Below are 12,523 nucleotides of genomic sequence, written 5' to 3'. Positions count from 1 at the left end.
TTATTCAAGCTATCTATTAAAGGTCATATCTCTCTCTATATTTTCTTAAAGTAATGTTGTGTGAGTCCTTTGCAAAACAGGGACACTTGGGCTATATTATAACAAGATACAAGACACCTCTACAATATAGTGTTCAGAGGAAAAATCCATCACCTTGTGCTAGCAAAATTTTCAAGGTTGAAAGATGGAGCATTGATTTCGCTTTTTTTTTTTTTTTGGTGTGTTTTTAGTGCTTTCAATTTGTTGTTTTAGTCAGATTGTATCATAGTTATTGATTATGATATTCAAGTTTGAAGAGCATAGACAAAATTGCAAAGTTAAAGAGAAGAGTATATTTTTCTTTTTATAGATTTTGAATAATTCCCTTCTATTATGTTGTTTTAGGGTTTGAGATTTGGGCGTACGATGTAAAAATCAGTTGCTATTAGCAATTAATAAAGAATCGGTTGCAAATAACAACCAATTTTAGTAACTGATTGTAAATTGGTTGCCAACTCTAGAGCAAATTAAAATAATTATTTAATTTAGTAATCGATTCCCTAAATCGGTTATTATTAGCAATCAATTTTAAAATTGGTTAATATTAGCAATAAATTTTAACAATCGATTTTAAAATCGGTTGCTAATCATATATTTAAGATTTTTCTAATATCAATTAGCAAACGATTTAGCAACTAATTATAAATCGATTGTTATTAGCAACTGATTTTAGCAACCAATTATAAATCAGTTTCTAATAACAATAGATTTAGCAAATGATTCTTGAATTGGCTGCTAATTTTTTTTTTAAAATAGCTATTTTACTAAAAAAACCGAAATTACCAATCGATTGTAAAATTGACTGTTAATAGTAACCGATTTCAGTCAGTTGCAATAATCGGTTGCAAAACTGATTATTTTTTATAGTGTAATATGCAATATATTGCAAATTGAACTTTTTCCCCTGTGTTGGTTGCTAAATTTTTTTTCCCAAAAATTCCGTCCATTTTTTTTTTCCTTTTTCGATTTGCAATCTATTTTTGCAATCGAATTTGCAACTAATTTTTCCCACCAAAAATTTTTGCCCAAATTTTTATTTTCTTTTTTTATTTGCAATTGATTTGCGAATCCATTATTAGCAACTGATTAAAATTGGTTGCTACTAGCAACTAATTTAGTAACCGATTTTTTTTCCTCTAAAAGTTCTCACCTAATTTTTTTTTTTATTTGTAACTAATTTGCAAATCGGTGCTAATAGCAATAAACTTTTGAAACCGATTAAAATTGGTTATTATTAGCAATTAATTTTACAATTGATTTTTTTCCCAAAAAAATTCCCACCCATTTTTTGTTTTCTTATTTTGATTTGTAACCGATTTGCAAATCGGTTACTAATAGCAATTGATTTCGACAACTAATTGAAATCAGTTGTTGTTAGTAACCAATTTTGTAACCAATTATGAATCGGTTGTAAAATTTTCTTCTTAAAAATTTCTACCCAATTTTTAAAAGAAATTAACAACCTACAATCGGTTGTTAAAATTTATTGCTAATTCACTTATATAAACTACTGCTTATTTTCTTTTCTCACTACTCATTTTTTCCCTCTTTCTTCTCTTTACTCTCATTTTCTTCATTATCTTTTTTATTCTCATGTATTTTATTTATCATCTTTTTTTTTCTTACATATTTTCTTTATCATTTTTTTCTTTCTCATCTGTTTTCTTCATCATTTTTTTTTTATCCATTTTCTTCTTCATCGTTTTCTTTCTCATATATTTTCTTCATTATCATTTTTTTCTTTCCCATCTATTTTCTTTTTCATCATCTTCTTCTTTATCATCTATTTTCTTAATTATCTTTTTCTTTCTCTTCTATTTTCTTTATCATCTTTTTCTTTCTTATTTTTTTTTCTTCCTAATCTTTTTTTTTCTTTCTCATCTTTTTATTTATTTTTTTTGGTATAAAATAAAAATTTTTGTACAAATATATTTTTTGTTAGTAAATTATTTGTAGTATTAATTTTTAGTATTTTTTTTTGTTTTAATATATATATATGGTAATTTTTTTAGTAATTTGTCTTATAAATATGTTTTTATATTTAATTTTTTGTTAATATTTTTTATAAAAGTTATTTTTAGTAAATTATTTTTAGTATTAATTTTTAGTAACTTTTTTGTTTTAATATATATGTGGTAATTTTTTTTAGTAATTTATATTATATTTTTATATTAATTTTTAGTACTATTTTTTATTAATAATTTATTATTAATTTGATTATATATTTTAGTATATATAATCAATAATTAACACACGCCTATATTTATGAAATATATTTATAAAAAAATAGAAATTTTTATCATTAATTATTATTAATGAATATATTAAATAAAGTTTATTAATCTTATTAATATCACTAAGTAATACGTGATTTTTTTTAATTTATTAATACTTAATATAAAAATTTAAATAAAATTAATATATATTTATATTTAATTTTAATGCATCTTATTTTTACTTGTTTTAGCTCTATTAATAAATTATAAATTAATAATAAATTAATAATCAAATTAATAATAAATTATAAAGACCTAATTCAAAAGCCTGAGACGCGTAAATATTATATAGGAACTAGACATTTACTCGTGAGTTTGCGCAGATATATTTTATTTTTTAAAATAAATAATGAAATATAATATTTAACTTTTAGAAAAATATTAAAAATGTAAAAAAAAAACCCTTAAATTTTTGTTATAGAAACTTTTATTTATTATCTCAACATATTTCTTTTACTATAACTTTCAAAATGATGATGGAATGATTTATAATTGTTTTAAATTTATATTGACTTTTTGCTATTAAAATTTAGTAAAATTATTTTTTCAATAATAATTTTACATGATATTTATTTATGAATAGAATATATAGTAGAATAGAACACCAGATAGGCATATAGAACAATAGAAGATATCATAGAAGGAGATCAATTAGGAAGGAACATGATAGGAGGAGAATCATAATTGGTACTTGTAATATTGGATCACTTACAGGAAAATTAATAGAGCTTGTGGATATCTTGGAAAGGAGAAGGATGAATATTGCTTGCATTCAGGAGACTAAATGGGTAGGAGAGAAAAGTAAGGAAGTGGGTAATTCAGAGTACAAACTGTGGTTACCAGAAAGGAAAGAAATAAGAACGATGTGGGCATAATCATAGACATGATGTTGAAAAATATTGTAATAGTTGTGAAAAGAGTAGGAGATAGAATTATACTAGAAAAGCTAGTACTAGAAGGAGAAACAATAAATGTAGTTAGTCCTTATGCCCCACAAATAGGACTAGATAATGAGAGTAAACAAAGGTTTTGGGAATATATGGATGATCTAATGCAAAACATACCGAATGAAGAGAATGTTTTCATCGGTGGAGATTTGAATGAATGTGTAGAAAGTGATAGGCAAGGCTATGAGAATGTTCATGGAGGTTTTGGATTTGGCAACCGAAATGAGGAGGAAAAAAGCATTCTGGATTTTGCTATGGCATACGAACTAATATTAGCAAATACCTACTTTATAAAAAGAGAGTCACATTTAGTGACTTTTAAAAGTGGGCAACATAGAAGCCAAATTGACTTCCTCTTAACCAGGAAGACAAATAGAGCTCTATGCAAGGATTGTAAGGTCATTCCGGGAGAGGGTTTAACAAGTCAACATCGATTAGTGGTCTTGGATGTCAAGTTTAGGAATAATTCAAGTAAGGTTAGAAGAAATAGTATAGCTCAAACAAAGTGGTGGGAGTTCAAAAGAGTAAAGTAAGTGAAGTTCAAAAATGAGCTTCTCGAGTCTGAAGCGTGGAAGCTGGATATGGAGGCCAATAATATGTGGATATAGATGGCATCAAAGATTAGAGAAGTAGCTAGAAAAGTACTTTGAGAGTCTAGAGGACATGGACCACCCTCAAAAGAGAGATGGTGATGGAATGAGGAAGTACAAAAGGCAGTGAAGAGAAAGAGAGAATGGTATAAGAAATTATCTAAGCGTGATAATAATGAGGCATATAAACAGTACAAGATAGTAAAGAAAGAAGCAAAAAAGACAGTTAGTCAAGTAAGAGCGCAGGCCTTTGAAAAGTTATATGAGAAAATTGAAACTAAAGAAGGGAAGAAAGATATTTATAGATTAGCAGGGAGGAGAGAAAAAAAATGTCAAGATCTTAATCAAGTTAGGTACATTAAGGATAAAGAAGGAAAAGTGTTGGTAAAAGATGAGGATATTAAAGAAAGATGGAGAAATTATTTTGATGATCTCTTTAATAATAGTCAAAATGGTAATAGTGTGAATATAGACTACAGAGCAATAGAAAAGAATATGAATTATACTAGAAGGATTAGATCTTTAGAAGTAAAGGAAGCACTTAAGAGAATGAAAGTAGGTAAAGCCTGTGGACCCAATGGAATACCAATTGAAGTGCGGAATGTTTGAGAGATATAGGAGTGGCATGGTTAACTAAATTGTTTAATAAGATTCTAAATTCAAAGAAAATGCCTGATGAATGGAGGAGTATTTTAGTACCTATTTTTAAAAATAAGGTAGACATACAAAGTTACTCAAACTATAGGGAAATTAAACTCATGAGCCATACTATGAAGTTGTGGGAGAGAGTTGTGGAACATCGACTACGTCATAATACTTCTATCTCTCCCATTCAATTTGGCTTCATGCCTGGTCGTTCAACTATGAAAGCAATCTTTATCATCAAAAGCTTAATGGAAAAATATAGAGATGCGAGGAAATATTTACATATGGTTTTTATCGATTTGGAGAAGGCTTATGATAGTGTTCCAAGAAATGTCTTATGGAGAGTGTTAGAACAAAAGGGGGTATCTATTAGGTACATATAAGTGTTGAAAAACATGTATGAAAAAACAACTACTATTGTGCGCATAGTGGGAGGGGACACAAGAGATTTTTCTATCTCAGTTGGATTACACCAAGGTTCAGCTGTAAGCCCTTACCTTTTTACATTAGATTTAGATAAATTAACGAAACATATACAAGAGAGTATCCCTTGGTGTATGATGTTTGTGAATGATATAGTTCTGATAGATGAGACACAAGAAGAAGTTAATAGAAAGCTAGAATTTTAGAGAAGTACTCTAGAGTCAAAGGGCTTTAAGTTAAGTAGAACGAAAACAGAATACATGCATTCAAGTTCAGTGAAGGCCGAACTGGTGATAGGGAAGGAGTTAGTTTGGATGGAGTGATACTGTCCCAAAGTAATCACTTTAAATATCTCGGCTCAGTCCTTCAAGTAGATAGGGGATGTGAGGAGGATGTTAGTCATAAGATTAAAGTTAGATGGTTGAAGTGGAGACGTGCCACGGGAGTTTTATGTGATTGCAAGATTCCCAATAAGTTAAAAGGAAAATTTTACCGTACAGCCATACGACCGGCCATATTATATGGTAGTGAGTGTTGGGCACTGAAGGAGTCATATGTGTCTAAGATAAGAGTTGCGGAGATGAGAATATTAAGGAGAATGAGTGGCCATACTAGATTAGATTAAGTCCGTAATGAGAGTATTAGAGAAAAGGTAGGAGTGGTGCTAATTGAGGATAAGTTGAGAGAAGGGAGATTGAGGTGATTTGGTCATGTGAAGCGTAGACATATGGAGACTCCAATTAGACAAGTAGAGCACATTAGGGTAGAGGATAGAAAGAAAAGAAGAGGTATACCTAAACTGACTTGGAGGAGAGTAGTACAATATGACCTAGAAGTATTACATATTTCTGAGGATTTAACCCAAAATCATTTAGAGTGGAGAAAGAGAATCCATACAGCCGACCCTAAATTTTTGGGATAAAGGCTTAGTTGAGTTGAGTTGAGTTATATTAAAAATTAGGAAATCGAAAAATCACATTAATAATATGACCATAAATTTAGTAAGACCAATAAAATTTATTTAATGTATACATATTAGTAATTAACAATTAATGATAAAAATATAGCTAAAACAAGTGGAAATTAGATGAATTAAAATTAAATATAGATTTATATTAATTTTGTTTAAATTTTCATATTAAGTATTAATAAATTAAAAAATCATGTATTAATTAGTGATATTAATAAGATTAATGAAGTTTATTTAATATACGCATTAATTATTATTAATGATAAAAATTTATATTTTTTTTATAAATATATTTCATAAATATAGATGTATATTAATTTTTTTAAATAAATATTGTAACACTTTAAATTTTTAAATAATTATTTTATGTGTAACTATATAAATTTTTACTATTTTGGAGGGCACAGGAGGAGCTATATGATGTTGATGAGATATAGTTGTGGAAATTTGAGATTTAGAAGTGTTATTTGAATATTTTTGCAGGTTGAATAGGTTCTAGGTATAGAGAAAATTCTGTTAGATTTTTGACAAAACTTAAAATTGTCCCTTGATTTTTTAAAATTTTATTTTAAGTAAATATTGATAAAATTTTTGATATGATGTTTAGGTGTACCGGGTTAGCCTTTCTTCTCTGCCCAGCCGCCGTAGTGACTTTCGGTTAATTTGTGAGTAGATATTGATTTTATTTATAATTTCAATATTATTATATTCAAAGCATGTTCATGCATCACTTGTACATATATGTATATAGTAAATATTAGGCACGCTTTATATTGCAATCATTCTTGATGATATTGTTATGATTATCATCTTGTGGCAATCTGGAGCTGTATGTGTGAGCGGGTGCGTATGTGGTGTGTAAATGGATATGGGTAAAACGGGTAGAGGCGGTTGGAGCTTGACTCGCTGGGACCTGATCCTAATTATGGATAAGTCAGGGTAGGCACAGCTTTGAGTTGATCTCGCTGGCCTCCGCATTTGGATATTAAGAGAAAGTCCGACTTTGAGTTGATTTCGCTGGTAGAGGTTAGAACTAAGAGAGCTGTATAGGGGATCAGCTCCCATATATATATGTGTGAGTGTAAATGTGACACACGGGTGTGTGAGTGCTCTAGATTGCCTTTGATGTGATTATGACTTGCTTTGTTTAAAATATGTGAAGATGATGTATTTTCACTCTTAGCATGCACTAGACATAGATAGTTATAGAAATTGTAAGTGAAATCAATATCTTACTCTATGTGTCGAACGCTCACTCTTGTCCACCCTATTTTTTCAGGTTACATGAGAGCTTTTCTTATGATTGACTTGTCCCCTACTTCGCAGGTCTATTAGTGTATTGTCTATAATTATTTTCGTTGATCTAAAATTTAGAACTCTGCATGTGTTAGTAATATTTTATTTAACTAGTTCTATAAAAGATTAACTATTTAAATTTGTTAACTTATTGATTGTGTATGTGTGGACTTATAAATTTTTTTATTTATGTGGATAAGGGAGCTGGGCTCCCAGTGATCATATTATGTTGATTGAGGATATTGTGGTGAGCTGAGCTCCCCAAATAGTTATATATATTGTGATTATAGGTTTGGTGAGTCAAAAACTCCCCGTTGGATGGTCCTAGTTATGGTCAGACTCTGTCCTATTATTTTCTTGAATTGGGTTTTGAAATTGGGCTTATCGTTTGGGCTTAACAGTGAGGCTTACAATAGGCTTTGGAGGCCTTATGCTGACCCAAGTCCTAGTGTCAGTCCGACCCATAATTTGAGTCGTAACAATAATGGTATCAGAGTTTAGGCTTTAGATTCATGGAAAAGTGTGTACCTAGAGTTGTCACATATGAAGTATAGGATCCTGTTTCATCTTCTTTTATAATTCCTTATTTCTAGATTATGTGTTATTCCTTGGATAGTGTAAGAGTGCTTCAGTTTAGTGGTTCAATTTTTATGGAGTACATGGTGATGTGGGTTAAAGTTAGCAAAATGTGTTGAGGTTTGCCTTAGGAATACGTACTCCAAAAAATGTTGTGTTTTTATCAAAGTAGGGCTAAATGGTGTGCCTATCTAATGCAAGGCATAAGTACATAAAGATGAGTTATGATAGTGTAGTTACCCTAAATAGGGGTGAGGGTGTCACTGCTGGCAGTCGTCAGTAGATAGCCCAATTAGAGAAAGTTATGGTATCAGTGGGTTTGAGAGAGATAAAAGATTGGAAAATATGGTCTATTGGGGCATACCGTAGTAACTATATAATGTTATTGATGTTTGTGCTGTAAGCTGCAAATTACAATACCGACATGGGATTATTGTATAGAGCTGCGTGCTTCCCTGTGTTGTTTCTTTATGAGGATGTTTATGAATAACCTCTATTTTGGTACAATTTTACTAGAACAAAGTTCTATATTTATAGAAAATTTGGGAACTCCTAGTTAGGGTTTAAGACTCTTGAGATAGAATATCAAAGGTCACAGTTGGGTGATAACTAGAGTCAGTGACTCAGTTATCCTAACTTGAGCGCAAAGTTATAGCTTAAAGGGCACGAGACTAGAGGTTTTTAGTATGGCTGCAGTGTAATGATGACATCTACTTAGTGGAATCAGCTAGTCTCCAGTATGAGATCGTTGGCAATGTTGGCATTGTAGTGAACATATTGCCTAAAGTTTAATGAAGATAGCACCTCCCTTGTGTGACAGTGGAGCATAAGTATGGCTCTACTCTCTAGAGGAGATTAGAGGTTATGAATAATACTAGTAGCTATTTGCTGGTTTACAACCCTGCAAGTGCACGGATCGCGAACAAGTAATAAAGTAGTGAGTAGAGCATTGTCCCACGAGGAATTTAATTAGTAAATACCAAACTACAAAGTGATTTTGGCTATTTAGGCTATCGAATAAAATGAGAGAATGAAACTTGTCTATTTTAAACTCTAGAATAATAAACTTAAAATGGAATAATCTATTTTGAAATAATTCCGAAATTAAGATTTCACACTTTAATCTTACTATGGATGTAATCTTGTCTATTTACTGGATTAAGAATTGTTTGTCTTGATGGAATTAATCCTAAGATATCCTAAATCCTCTCTCAAGGTACCTAGGGTGTATTTTAATTAACCTAAACCCTACTTTCATGGCGATTAAATTAATTAAAACCCTTTAAGATCTTTGACTAATTTTAGAACTCCGTAGAGGTCATCAGCCTATCTTTAGGTCAGATTTCCTAGGTTCAAAATCTTGATTTTCTAATATTGATCTTCACCTTTCAGTCATTCAATTAATATCTATAATCAATACTAAGTGAATACCAACACATAGTATGCATTAAGATCACAAGAAATTGAATCAAGTAACCAATCTCAAATCCAGTAAACAAAACTTAATGTTTGTCCATAATAACGATTATAAGCATTACTCTCCTAATTTCAGAATATGAAAATTACTCACTCATGGTAATTTCAGCAAACATGATAATAACAAAGTAAAAAACAATAAAAATCCTCTAAAAGAAATAGAATGAAAGAACCGAAGAGGATTTGCAGCTTTGATCTTGTGGAACTATGGCTGAAGGCTCCTCCTTGATACTGATGTCCTGCTCTTCTAGACGGCTGTGAGAAAGTGATTATACGGCTCTGGGATTTCCCCTCATCTTCTTCTTTTTTGCTATTATCTGCAGCCTCTGTTTATATTGAATGGCCGCCTAGGGTTTGTTTTTTAGAGTCCCTAAGGTGTTAGGAGTCTCTTCTCTCTATCAAAAACTGGAGCTAGAGCGAAATCAGGAAGTTGGCTGTTGATAGATACATGGCTAGTGTATCACTACATGGCCTAGGGCCATGTAACTAACTGTAGTTCTGAAGGTTTGCATCTCACGATGTCACAGAAGGTTACACAGGGCACAGGAGGTTACACGTGTCCAAGTACATGGCCCTTGTACTTTTGTTCTGCAGAGAATTCTTCAAACCTAGCCAAGCAGAGACTTACACAGGTCGCCATGATTTACACGGGTCTGAGTACACGGCCCGTGTACTACATTTCTTCCTTGTCCTTCTTAGCTTTCCTTTGGCAGCAGGTTACATGGGTCTGTGTCTTTGCTTACACGACCCGTGTAAAGTATATAAGCAACACTTCTCTTTCCTTTGTATTTTTCTAAGCTTTCTTTTGTACTCCTATACTTTGGAACTTCATCCAAACACCTGAAATGATGCAGAAAACATAGAATTTAGAGTTTGTCAATGGAAATCACAAAAGTAATTGAAATTAAGGACTTTGCATGAGATTGCTTGCCTAAATGCTATGAAGTAGTATACAAATGTGCTTAAAAACATCTATATAATACAAGTGTATCAAATACCTCCAAACTCAAACTTTTGCTTGTCTTCAAGCAAAACAAAACTCTATTTTAAAACATATTTTAGGGGATAACTTAGGAATATAACTAACAATTCAATAAGCACATAATTGAACTCCTCCAATCCTTCATACCAATTACTCTCTTTCAAGGCATAAGGGTTTCAATAGCTACCTGCTTAGAACTTGCTCTCCCTTCATGGTGTTTCAACTAGTTATTTCTCTATGCAAGGCTATTAATGAGTCACAAATAACCTACTTTGTCAATATCGACTTGAGAAACATTTAATCCCCCAAATTTGCCTCTATTATGGATAATTCTGATTGAGTGACTCAATTCCAACTCCATAGGCATATCTCAATTTTCTATCTCCACTAATGTAGCATGCACTTTTCAAAAGATTAAAAGGTCTTTAAAAAGGACATAATGGGGCTAGAGGATAATGATTTATTTACCAATGAAAGGTTTTTTGGGAATGCAAATATGAGGATAGCATGTATGCATAAAATATCAAGTATACTAAGTTTATTTCACTGATTTTATATGGAGAGGAAGGGTGTTTGATTTTTTATAGTGCCAAGCATGCTTCTATGATAATTCTCTTGGGACTTCTTCTCCTTTTTTTTTTATGTCCCTTTTGTCCTCTCCCCCAAACTCATTGTTTTTGCTTGGTTGGAAAGGCAAATTTTTCTTTGATTTCAATTGCACACTTGCACTCTTTCTTGAGTTCTACATCCTCTCTCTATTTTTTTCTTTTTACATACTTTTTGCTTTTGCATTTGGCTTCCTCAAAAGGGTAAGGTAGGTGTTTAGGCTAGGGGCTAGGTAAATAATATGGGTAAGCAATAAATTCTAAAGGGTAAATATAGGCTTCAAGTTGGGTGCAAGGGATATATATTTTAATTAAGGGTGGCTAAGGTTTAGTGAGGTTATATCAAAGAATACCTTAATCATTTCTTCATCAAGCATATGCTAGGATTTCACCTCGATAGGTCTAAGAGACATGTTCTAGAGTTGGTGAGGCATTTTTAGATTTGCTTGTATTTCAAAAATTTTCTCCTAACTTTACAAGTCTAATGTGACAGATTAATAGCTATGAAGGGGTTTAATTAGTCTAGCTCCATTAAGGTGATTTAGTTTTTCACAAACAACATATTGAAGTCTTTTTGCCTATCTAGATACGTTCATTCCTCTATTCCGTAGAGTCCAATTATTAGCTCACTAGAAGGTTTAGTTATAGTTGTAAGTTTCAGAAACTCAAGGTTTAAAATTTGTAAAATTTTTCTGGAATTTTGATACACAAGTATAATATAGATAATTTTAAGCAATGTAATGATATGCAATGCATGGAATGACCTTGTACCCCCAAACTCAAATCGGACATTGTCCTCAATGTCAACACAATATACAAAATTTAAAAGATAGCACAGAAATTATGAGAAAACATATTATGTATTAAAAATTTGAAAGTTTGAACAAAAACAAGTAAAGCAGACTTAAGAGTGCAGTTTAGGGCTAAGGTATATGAAATTATACAATAAAGAAGCTATCCTATAGTCCTAAATCTAAAAGGTCTCTGAAGGGGAGGATGGTCCGTCTTCATTGAGCCTCTCCAGTATCATGTCCAGCTTGTTATGGGCTTCTTGGAGGCTATCCTCGAGTGCCTGCATTCTTTTATTGAGCGTGGTCTCCATACGCTGCAAGCATGCAAGGATCGAATCTGTAGTTGGTGGTGTATATGGAGGCACTCGAGCTGGAGACTTGTGATGGAGTGGGTCTTGGGCTTCCTCCTAGGCATGTGAGGGTTCACCAGGGCCTTCTTGTGCTTCGTCTCTCCTAGAGATGACATTCCCTTCGGCGTCGATAAGGTAGCAGGTGTTGCTGACCTTCTTGTATATCCCCATGGATATGTAGATGGTTTGATCGATCTTTGAGGTCTCGGCAATAGAGCGTAGCCTGTGATGACCTAGAACAAATCCGAAGTGGAGAGCGATGGCTGTGATAAGGCCACCAAGCAAGATTTGCCCTGTAGGCTGGTGACATAGGTGGTGAAAGTGGTTGCAGAAGAAGAAGCCGATGCTACAGCGCTACCCAGTGACTATACACCAAAGGAAAAAGAGTTCATTGGCGTTCACTACACCTAGGCTGTCCCCATAGCCCATGATAGTGTGTGTGGCTAACTGGTGCATGTAGCGCAGAGCAGGACTAGTGATACTTGAAGATTTTGACTTGTTGGAGTTGTAAGGCTCTGTGTTCAGAACTATAGAACTGTAACAATCCGAATTCTTAT

This window comes from Hevea brasiliensis, chromosome 17, assembly GCF_030052815.1.
Source record: "Hevea brasiliensis isolate MT/VB/25A 57/8 chromosome 17, ASM3005281v1, whole genome shotgun sequence".
NCBI classification, from domain to species: domain Eukaryota; kingdom Viridiplantae; phylum Streptophyta; class Magnoliopsida; order Malpighiales; family Euphorbiaceae; genus Hevea; species Hevea brasiliensis.
The sequence above is the reverse complement of the archived record's forward strand: the minus strand, read 5'-3'. Positions refer to the sequence as shown.